At 39.4% G+C, this 12,160-nt stretch overlaps 1 protein-coding gene across 11 annotated transcripts in view; it reads left to right on the plus strand.

Annotated features, from left to right (window-relative positions):
• PARD3 (par-3 family cell polarity regulator) overlaps positions 1-12,160 on the plus strand; it is a 581,703-nt gene that overhangs the window by 231,208 nt on the left and 338,335 nt on the right. The gene's annotated exons all lie outside the window — the stretch shown is intronic.

Genomic DNA, 12,160 nt, shown 5'->3' on the forward strand with positions numbered 1-12,160 from the left:
GTTTCCTGATATGATGCTTTATTTTGTAACTGCTTATGTACCTCTCTGGCAGTTCAGTTGCTTCATAATGAAATGTGATAAAAGACTCTTCATAACTTTGAACATAAAATTTCAACTGATCCAAGTTCAAATGTGTATTTGATCTCTTAATTTTATTTACAAGGGTGCTAACATTCCTTTAATAGGATTATTTTTTTTTACACTGAAGAAATGTTTGATAACATTTGCAACTGAACACTATTTTATATATATTTCAATATTCCTACATTCTCAAAGACTGTAAATTTATATGAAAACTTTGCAAACAGTCACCAGGGGCTTCACTGGTGGCTCAGTTGGTAAAGAATCTGCCTGCAATGCATGAGACTCGGGTTTGATTCCTGAGTGGGGGAGATCCTCCGGAGAAGGGAATGGCAACTCACTTCAGTATTCTTGCCTGGAGAATTCCATGGACAAGGGAGCCTGGCAGGCTACAGCCCAGGGGTTGCAAAGAGTCAGACATGACTGAGTGACTAACACTTTCAGTTTTCTGCATTTATATCCTCAATTGGATATGCTTGATGCAATCCTCTGTTAGTATAGAAAATTGAGACCCTTAATTAGAAAAAAATTCTACTGAAAACGCATCTAAAATGACCACTTTCTGTTTGGTGGTTACATCATCCATCTTCGTTCGCTTCCTTTGTTATCAAGACATACTGAATCACTGCATTTGTGATACATCTTACTATAAGACTTAATTGTTTCAGAGGAGAAGTTTGGTTTAGCTATAGATGGTTTCGTAGTTGTGGTTATTGTACCTTACCAATTTTAAAGACAGAGTATATACTTAGGGGAAAAAACATTTTGAGCTACAAATAGAGTAACTGCTAGTGGCACAGTTTTATTCTCTGGAGCTTGGCTATTGTAGACCTTGGTTCCTATTTACTTATTTACAGCAAATGATGCTTCACTATCATGGGTAACACAAATGTTGGTTGTGGAATCTACTTTCATATGCAAGAGTCAGTACTGTCATGTCCGTGGTGTGCTAAACATGTCTAGAGAAGGTGTGTGTGTATGTGTGATTTGCAGTGATTCTTTGTCTTTGTTTTTGTATTTTCACAAGTATTGCCCTTTTTGACTGACAGAAAACTGGATTTTAATATGGGCTTTTTAACTTCAAATGTCCATAGCAATATTAAAGAATATTACATAACGTGAAGATATTTGTCATAAAACTTAATGGGACAGTTTTTTTTTTTCTGTATGATGAATATGTTACATTTCTAAATAAATGAAATGTCTGTCTAGATTTTTTTCTTCATTTACTCTCATAAACTCTGCCCTTGAAATAAGTACACATCAGACTTTTGAGGAAGTTATTAATCAGATGAAGCTAATAAACAGTGAAGACTCTCTATCTACTTGTGACTGGTTTTTATAATTTGCTTTCAATTTCTATGGGTTCCAAGCTTTAAGTTTTTATGCTACTCATATTTGAAAATTTTGATTTTTTTTCCTGTCTACTCATCTGCTAACTATATTGGTAACTATTACATTTTTGAGCATTTTCTCATAATAAACTTTAAGACATCAAAATAATGTAAGAATATTTTTCACTTCTCTACCATTACTTACTGTCACTCCATTGCTGCTTGAAAAGATCTACTAGGTGTGTGATGGGAAAATGCAACTGCTTTATATCTGTACCTTGATTTTGATCAAATGCGCTTCATCTTTCTGAAAAATGGGAGAAATCAGACGACAGTAGCACTTGTTCCTTACCTTTCCAAAACCAAGGCACAGCTGAGCAAATGGGGCTCAGGGGCCACACCTGGACCCGCTCATCATGTTGTTAGACTTCTTGCTGCTGCTCAGCCCTGTAATTTGTGAGAAGCAGCATTTTAAGAGGCTTGACTTAGCAAATCTTTTCGGGGAAACTGAGCCTCTTCTGAATAAATGCATAAAGTCTGCATAGTCTGTTCGGAGGAGATTCATTCAATTGTAGTACACAAAATATTAAAGAAAGTGTCATGATGAATGGGCAACTTTGCATAGTTTTTTAAAAAATTTAATCCTAATTAAGAAAAAAAGACTATTACTCAGTATCATTACATTGCTTATTTTCACTTGTCTTTATAATTTTCAATATTGCAAGGTCACTTGTCTTCTGTTCAATTTTTCATCATAGAAAATTTCAAGCACATACATGATTAAAGAGAATACTATAAGGAAATGCCATGCTCCACTCTCAGTTCTAACAATTATCAGTTGGTGGCCAGTCTTGTTTCATCTGTACTCCCCCAAATAGGGTTATTTCAAAGTAAGTTCTAGATCTTATATCATTTCTTCTGAAAATATTTCAGTACTGTGTTTATTTCTAAAAAGTAAAACTTTAAATATATAACCTTATATAATACTTTCTTAATGTATGTAATGTAATATTAGTATTAAAATTACTCTATTTTGTAAATTTAGTTTTTCTATTTGGCTTGTTTAAATCAGCATCTTGGGAAAATTCAGACACAACATCTGATTGATATGTTTCTTTTGGTCTGTGAGTTCCTTTTTCTGTTTGTGTGTCTGCATGTATCTATACATGGGTATGAGTATTTGTGTATACACACACACACACACACTGCAATTTATTCCTTGGACTGTTTTTTCCTGTGGTTTTCTTCTGCCAAACCCATCATTAGAAAAGACCCTGGTGCTGGGAAGGATTGAAGGCGGGAGGAGAAGGGGACGACAGAGGATGAGATGGTTGGATGCCATCATGGACTCAGTGCGCATGAGTTTGACCATGCTCTGGAAGATGGTGATGGACAGGGAAGCCTGCTGTGCTGCAGTCCATGGGGTTGAAAAGATTCGGACCCAACTGCGTGACGGAACAACAATGAACAGCAACATCCCTGTGGCATCTGTTGTATCCTCATGTACCCTGTACTTCTTGTAACCTGGTAGTTATTAGATGTGGTGTCTTGATGTGTTTCTGGTTTGATTCTCTGACAACAGTGTCTCTGGGTGCTATTGTATGGTTTACTCTGGAGACACATACAGCCTGGTTCCTGGTTCTCATTTTGTGATATTAGCAGCATTGGTAATTTTTGCCTAGATCCATTACTATTTTTTAATGTTTGCAGCATGTTGACATTCCAATTCTTTCACTTATTGGCCACAGTATTTCTATAAAGTTAATCTTTTTGTCAACTGGTTTGTTACTCTGAGATACCCTATATCTAAGAAGAACAGACCAGATACCTAATTCTGTCTCTGTATTAGTTTTCACAATAACATGGTTTTTTTTTGGCTGGCATTCTTCTGGTTTCATTTTTTCCTCTTTCCCTCTTTAAAAAAGTTGCAGGAACTCATAAGCTCTAGTATAGTTCTTGTTTCTGTCTGTTCTGTTATTGTTCAGATCATCCATGTTTGTAGTGATGTGACCTCTCTAAACTGGGTCCTGAGAGCCCTTCATGGCAGCATCCTCACTTTCTGCCATGAAATGTGTTCCATGTTCATCTTATATATTTTCTGCCCCACATCTGCAATCAGTCACTTCCTGAAGCAGCCTTGTCCTTTTAATAGGTAAAGGTATTCAGAGACTGCTGTGTGGGTACATTGGTTTTGTTTCGCTAAGCCTAAAAGTGAGTTAAATTAAGAGCATCCTGGTCTAATTTCAGTTTTCAAAGTGGTGCCTCAAAGTCTGATGATTTGATTATTTGAGAGTGAGTCTTTCTAGTGGTACTAGTCAGCAGAGGTTGTTCATGCCAATTCCAGGTTTCCTTGATTTGGGTGGTGAAGTTTTATGGTAACTGAAAGACTGGTGGTATGAGTTTCCTGGTGGTCCAGTGGTTAGGACTACATGCTTTCACTGCCAGGACCCAGGTTCAGTCCCTGATCGGGGAACTGAGATCCTGCAAGCTGTGAGGCGCAGCTGGGAAAAAAAAGAAAGGACTCTGTCATGTTTCCCTGGGCACTGTGACCATGAGTGTGATGAGGTCATCCTTGGCCGGTGTCAGAAGCATTGGTGGATGTTCTCCTTGGCTGTCAGTAGATGCCAGAACACAGAGCTGCCAGCATGCTGGTGTTTGCAGGGAGTCCCTCAAAAGGAATCCAAGGTGTTTGTATCATGATCGGCAACCAGTGTTTTCGTGTTTTTTTTGTGTTGTTGTTGTTATTGTTCAAGTTGTGAAGAAGAAATGGCCTCTCAGTTAGTGAATTTGGTGCTATCTGTGCCCCTGGTGAAAGTGAGTGCCCAGAGGATGGCTCTAGATCCCTGTGCCGTCTCTGGTGGGCACTCTAGGAGACTGTGGCCTTGGCCAGGGGTGCTGGAGTCTGGAGAGGCCTGTTGTAACTGTCACCAAGGGTGGTGCTATCCCCAGCTCTCACAGCCTCACCAGGTCCTGTGACTTCACGACCTGCCTTTGAGTTTCCAAGGATGGTGTTGCTGGTTGTCTCTGCAGTGGGGTCATGACTGGGGACATAGGGAAACAGAATGCTAGAACTTAATGTTAGTTTATTGTTTACTTTATTGTATTCAAGAATTTTCCATTTCTTGCATGTGGTTAATAGTGCCTCTGTTAGTTGAGCATGCATTTAAATAATAAATAAACAAAAACCTGCATGCTCAAGATTTTGCTGTTAGTGCTCTGTTGTCAGGAAAGCAGAGCTCCTGGGCCCGTCTTGGCTGTTCTCTCCTCGTCCTCTGTCGGGCAGCCCTGCAGTCTGTTCTGCAATAGCAGGAGTGATTGTTGTAACCCCACATCTCATCCTTTCACCCCAGTGCCTGAAACGTTCCATGGCTTCCCAATGTTTTTCAATACATCAGTAATATCACTTCATGGCAAATAGATGGGGAACAGTGGCTGACTTTATTTTTCTGGGCTCCAAAATCACTGCAGGTGGTGACTGTAGCCACGAAATTAAAAGACGGTTACTCCTTGGAAGGAAAGTTATGACCAACCTAGACTGCATATTAAAAAGCAGAGACATCACTTTGTCAACAAAGGTCCCCCTAGTCAAGGCTATGGTTTTTCCAGTGGTCATGTATGGATGTGAGAGTTGGACTATAAAGAAAGCTGAGCACTGAAGAATTTTGAACTGTGGTGTTGGAGAAGACTCTTGAGAGTCCCTTGGACTGCGAGGAGGTGCAACCAGTCCATCCTGAAGGAGATCAGTCCTGGGTGTTCATTGGAAGGACTGATGCTGAAGCTGAAACTCCAGTTCTTTGGCCACCTGATGCGAAGAGCTGACTCATTGGAAAAGACCCTGATGCTAGAAAGATTGAGGGCAGGAGGAGAAGGGGACAACAGAGGATGAGATGGCTGGATGGCATCACCAACTCGATGGACATGAGTTTGAGTGAACTCTCGGAGTTGGTGATGGACAGGGAGGCCTGGCGTGCTGCGGTTCATGGGGTCACAAAGAGTCAGACGCAACTGAACTGAACTGAACTTAACATCAGTAAGTTTTGGTAAAGTTTGCAAGACCTGTCTGGTGTCTGTCTTTTTTACCCTGTAACAAGTTCCCTTGCTTGAGTTTCTTGGATGGGTCTCAGACCTTCAGGGCCCTAAGCTCCCTGCTTCCCCACAAGTGTGGTGAAGCTGTTTCTCTGTCCTCGCTGCTCACCTGCCTCACCTCGACTTATCTCTCAGGACTCTGCTCGAAGTCACAGTTTTTCCCATGGTCTTTCCTGATCGCACAGACTCGCAGTGCAGTCCTGTGGTGTCTTGTGCTTTTCTTGACTCCAGGAGAAGAGGATTTGTCTGTTTCATTGGCACGCCACTCCAGTACTCTTGCCTGGAAAATCCCATGGATGGAGGAGCCTGGTGGGTTGCAGTCCATGGGGTTGCGAAAAGTCAGACACGACTGAGCGAATTCACTTTCACTTTTCACTTTCATGCATTGGAGAAGGAAATGGCAACCCACTCCAGTGTTCTTGCCTGGAGAGTCCCAGCAATGGAGGAGCCTGGTGGGCTGCCACCTATGGGGTCGCACAGAGTTGGACACGACTGAAGCGACTTAGCAGCAGATCCACTGGTGTGCTGGTAACCTTTTAACGGCTGTGCCTCTGAAAACCAAAGAAGACCTGGCTTGTGGCATTTGCCCATTTCCGTGGTGTAAACATTCTCACTGGCCAGTTTTATGTTCCCAGGGCCATGTCCCTGAGCACAGAACTGGTGAGAGATGCACTAATATACGCTGTTTCCACCACACAGATGCATTGATGTGCCACGAGCATACATGATAACAACTTGTTGTGAAGGACTTGGAAAGTGATGTGTTTTGAAGTGAAAATGAAAGTCACACGGTCATGTTCCACTCTTTGCGACCCCATGGACTATACAGTCCATGGATTTCTCCAGGCCAGAATACTGGAGTGGGTAGCCCTTCGCTTCCCCAGGGGATCTTCCCAACCCAGGGATCCAACCCAGGTCTCCCACATTGCAGATGGAATCTTTACCAGTTGAGCCACCAGGAAAGCCCAAGAATACTGGAGTGTTTTAATACAATCTATTTAATTATGCATGCATGTGTGTGTGCTAAGTCACTTTAGTCATGTCCGACTCTTTGTGACCCTCTGGATCAACAACAATTACTGCAAAGGTTTAAAAGAAGAAGGATACTATCAGCTGGAGTATCTTTCTGCTGCTGCTGCTGCTGCTGCTGCTAAGTTGCTTCAGTTGTGTCTGACTCTGTGCGACCCCAGAGACGGCAGCCTACCAGGCTCCTCCATCCTTGGGATTTTCCAGGCAAGAGTACTGGAGTGGGGTGCCATTGCCTTCTCCGGGAGTATCTTTCTACTGGAAAACAAATACAGGGTACTGCAAATTGTTCTCTGTTGGGAGATACAGATAGGCAATTGGAAGTTTGGTGTCTTCAACTTTAATTTACACAGGATTCTAAATCCTAGTCTCTTATGGGCATTTTTTTTTGGTCTCTAAATATTAGGATTATGAAAGAAAATGCAAGCTTTGGACAAGCCAAAAATAAATTCATAAAAATTTTAACATGATTATGATACAGAATAGGTGCTAACCATCAGATAAGTCAGAGCATCAGGACTAGGTGAGGATTCCTCTGTGATCGTATATGCATGCATGCTTAGTCGTTCAACTGTGTCCAGCTCTTTGCAATGCTATGGACTGTAGCCCACCAGGCTCCTCTGTCCATGGGATTCTCCAGGCAAGAATACTGGAGTGGGTTGCCATGTCCTTCCCCAGGGGATCATTCCCAACTGAGGGATCAAACACACGTCTCTTAGGTCTCCTGCATTGGCAGGTGGGTTCTTTACCAGTAGCCCCACCTGGGACGCCCCTATTTAATTATAAATTTATATAATTTGAATTTGAATAATAGTTCTGTTCAATGACCAACTCTCAAAAATTTCTTAAATCTTCATTTTTTCTCATAAGATGATTTGCACCAACTCGAGACATCCCCTGTGGAAACACAGACAAGTCATACATTTTGATTTTGATTAAAAATAGTGGGATAAGGCAAGTATGATAGGTATTTACTGCAGACAGTTCCAGTTGTGAAGGGCCTGGAGCAATTTTGGGACAAGTCTGTGGAGGAGGAAGAGAGAGTGTTTCAGGTAGATCGATATATAGATTAGCAACATTTGGACACTGCACTGGATCCGGAGAAAGAAGGGAAAGAGAATGTTCAGATTTTTGGCCATGTTTGTACTAAAAATGTGCATAATCTCCTTCCCCCGTGAATGTTTATTTTCCTGTTATCCTTGGCATTTATTTTCACACTGTATTTTTGAACCCTGTGTGATGATTACCCATTCTTGGATATGCACAGCATAGCTGACATGCACTCCTAGTGGTACACGTCAGCCTGCTCCAGTTTATCCTGATGAGAAGCAAAGGTAGGGTTCTCTTTCCTGCTTGCTCTTTTCCAGCGACTTAGCTATCCCAGAAACGTAGTTGATTTTTATTTTTGATATTGTAATTCAGTAGGATTTTGACATGGAATCAGCTCTCTAATAGCCAGTTCATTCTGAATGAATCTTATGATTAATTTGGAATGATACTGAATACTATTGTGTTTTTTTTTTTAATAGGAATTTCTCTTTTTAGAAATGCAAGCACAAAAAGTTTGTGGCTTGTCAAGTCACTGTTTAATCCCTTGTAAAGATCTTACACTTAGGTCATGATCATTTTTTCCCCATAATTTGCTTTAGAGCATATGATGAGTTTTTCAAATTTGAGGATTCAAAGATTTGCTGTTACCTTTTTTTTTTTCCATAAAGGAAGACCTGTATTCAGTCCCAGGTCTCTTATGAAATGTGTGATGCTTAATTGGAATATTGTTGCTTGGAATAAATGCCAATTAACTAATTTCTTCAACATATACTTTTTAAGCATATTAAGTTCTAGATATGTTAGAATAAATTGGTTGTATATATCCTGTTACTTTTGATACGTTAAAGCTTATCTCCCTTTGTATAATTATAATGTTGATACTATACAGAGTCAATAATGTTAGATATGTTCTCTGATTATCTAGCACAGGTGGATTTATGTTGAATTTCTAAAAATAACACTAAAAACAATAATTAGAAAATAAAAATAGAGAATTGTGAAAAAGGAAAATGTAAGTTGAAAACCAAGACAAAGAAAATTTTATCTGTATATAATCTATATATCTATACCACCTATCACATAGTAGTTAAATCTACAGATCTTTGGGTTGCTTCCTGGCAGCTCACATGAAAAGGAAAAGAAATCTTTTAACATTTCCTTCCTAATCAAGTTCAGGCTTTGTCAGACTCCTCGCAGACATACATAGAATTTCAGTCTGTCTACTCATGAGATTCTTCTAGGATTTACTCTTCTCATTTTTCTTTTAATGGCCAAATTGCTTCCATTTTCTTTCAGCTGATCTTATATGTATCCTGTATTAAAGAGCTTATGTCTATGGATGCTTAATGATGTTCAGTGTTCTGAAGAGTAGACAGTTGAAGAATCTAGATAGTAAGATAAAAAGCAAAAAGTAAGGCAATTATAAGTGAACTGAAATTAATTTATAAGGATGTACTTACCAACATGCTGTGCTGTGCTGTGATCAGTCACTCAGTCTTGTCTGACTCTTTGTGACACCATGAACTGTAGTCTGCTAGGCTTCTGTGTTCATGGGGATTCTCCAGGGAAGAATACTGGAGTGGGTTGCCATGCCCTCCCCTAGGGGATCTTCCCCACCCAGGAATCGAACCGAGGTCTCCCGCATTGCCGGAGGATTCTTTACCGTCTGAGTCACCAGGGAAGCCGAAGAATACTGGAATGGGTAGCCTATCTCTTCTCCCAGGGATCTTCCCAACCCAGGAATTGAACCAGGATCTCCTGCATTGCAGGGAGGTCCTTTACCAGCTGAGCTACCGGGGGCCCCTACTTACCAACATATGTGCTGATATTTCACCGAATGCTTATGTCTCAGCTTTTGAATTATTAACTTTTTCTGTTGTAACTTACATTTCTTTCACTGTAATAACTTTTATATGAGAACAAGTGTGTATATATAAAAAAAGAGGGAGGCATGTCAGTGCACCCAGATACCCAAGTTGATTTCAGGAAAGCACCTGATTCCTAAAGAAATTAAAGGGATCTAATGAAGTTCAATGGTAGGTGATTGGCTTTGGAGAATTAATTATAATGTATTAATCTGACTTTGTTGGGTAGACAAGAGAGAAAAAGAAAAACTGTGAACATATTCTTGTTTAGAAGCACCATTTTGCTATTCATTCCCTTAATTCATCAATCACTGAAAGGTGAATTATCAGAAAAACATTTCAGTGACATTTGCCTGCAGCTACTAAATTGGTAGTGTTGTCTGAATTAGTTGATCAATTCAACCTAAGTTCCTAAATTGACTAAACATTTGGCTGAAAAGACTCTTGGTAAAAATATAGACTATTTCATAAGTTTGTAGTGACACATTGTGTGAAAATATAGATTATGAGCACCCAACATATTTTAGTTAATCCAAGTAAATGTTCCTGACCTAAATATAAGAGCAAATGCCATCACAAAAGCTGATATAAGACGTAGACATTTAAATAGCTGTGTAGTAGAACATTTCCAATAATATTTTCTAAAGGTTAGCTGTCAAAGTTTACATCCTGTGAAGAAAAAGTTTTAAAATGGCTTAGAATCTAGTCTTTTGTTCTCAGTGTTTTTAGACAAAACAGCCCTTCTATACTTTATTTCTAAAAATCAGAAGCTGTTAGAGTCAGGAAGGGTTTTGCAATGGAATCCAAGCCCTTCTTGTTACAGATGAAGAAACAGAAGCCAGGTGAGAATATGGACAGCCTAGTGCTTTTTAATCTGTGCTGTGAAGTGTGTGGTTTACTGTTTGAGTTAAGACCTAAGCGGGTATGATGAGCATGTCTTTGTGAAGAAGATGCTCAGACGCATCCTGTATCCTGTGCTACCTCATCTTTCTGGGTGACTCTCTTCTTTTGTCCGTTGAATTAATGTACGGTCCCGTTTGTCGAGAAAACTAAGGAGGCATATTAAAAATTTGTACTAATGTAGATAAATTTTGTAGAATCAACCAAGATTGATCACCGTCCCTACTTAATTCAGAGCAAAGGAAGGGAACCTAATTTTTCTATTTTTCCACACCTCGTTTGCTCTAATGAAAATGGCTTTCCGCTTTGAATCATTTTCAGTGAAATGATTTTCAATATTGTTGTCTTTGTGGCATTTTGACAATTAAAATGTATTTCTCAAGCTCACTGGAAATGCTGCAATGCTTTTTCTCCTTTTCATATTTTCCATTGGTCGTATCTGTGCTTGTTGCCTAGGAAACTACTCTTGGGTTGAATTCTGTTTGCTTGCTTGTCAGGCTGTCAGAGTTATGGATAAAGTTCGTGACTTTATAGTTGGAAAAGTGCTTCCTAAATATTAGAAATGTTTTATCTATATTAAAGTGCTTTATCACCTCAATTAAAAAGCAGCCAAGCAGTTGTTTGGTTTTCTTAAAATAATAAATAGAGGATTCCTCCCCACCTCCCATTACTATTGGAATTTTCTATGTTGTATACAGATTTGCAGTAGGATTTGAATTGTCACATAGGTTCATTCCAAATATATCAATTTAATAAAAAAAATTCTTCTGTAAATATTTGTTTCTTTGGGGAGTCATGGTCATGTATTATGATTCTCCAAATATGCAAATATAAACATGAAAATATTACATAAAAAAGTCCAATGAGATTTTAGAAAATGCACATTATTTGCCCTATATCTAACAAGTTGAAAGATTGTTTTCTCTTTATAACATTTTCAAATTAAAAAGATGCAGGAGGACTGTTTCACATTTTATCCTTTCTTAGTGATTAGTACTTAATAAAATGAGAGTATAAAATTACTGATTATTTAATTATATTTTTGTTTAGCTAAATTCAATATCTGACAGAATTGTTTACTATATAAAAACTTGAGATGACATGTTTTCCACATTGTGGCTAGTGGCTACCTACCTCGCAGCACAGATAGGGGTCTTCCTAGTCCAAGGCACCATTTGCAGTCTCTCAGCCCTGCCCAGAACCTACTGAATCAGCACCTGTATTTTTAAAAAGGTCTCCCAGGCTAGATGTGCAGTGCTCTCTAGTCGAGAGTAGTGATTCCCCATCTTGGTTGCAAATAGAATTTCCTGGAGAGCTTGTAAAAGTAATGTCTGGACTTTGTCCTAGACCCTAGATCCAAGTTTCTGGATTTCTTTGTGGGGGCCCAGGAACCCACATTTTACAGGATACTCCCAGATCATTTTTAATGACTAGTGATTATTTGCACCCATGGGTGTAACTCAGAGAGTTACCAACAAGAGCACGGTGGGGATGGGAAGACCTTAGTACTGATGTGCATTTCTGACCTTTTATTAAGGTCAGGTATAGCAAGGCTGCAGATGAGAGAACTGGCCCTTGTTGAGTACTTAGTATATTTCAGGCATTATTGTCCTAAACAGACTACATATTTGACTGAAAAGAGTCTTTTCAGCAAATATATAACCTACATCACAAGGTTATAGCGACATACTGTGTGAACATATAGATTGAACCTATTAATCCCGATCAGTGTTCCCTATATGGATATGAAGCATTTAGTTTTACACACACACACACACACACACACACACACACCTGTCTCTCTCTCTCTCTCTCTCT

Source organism: Bison bison, unplaced genomic scaffold, assembly GCF_000754665.1.
Source record: "Bison bison bison isolate TAMUID 2011002044 unplaced genomic scaffold, Bison_UMD1.0 scf7180017864461, whole genome shotgun sequence".
Taxonomy (NCBI): domain Eukaryota; kingdom Metazoa; phylum Chordata; class Mammalia; order Artiodactyla; family Bovidae; genus Bison; species Bison bison.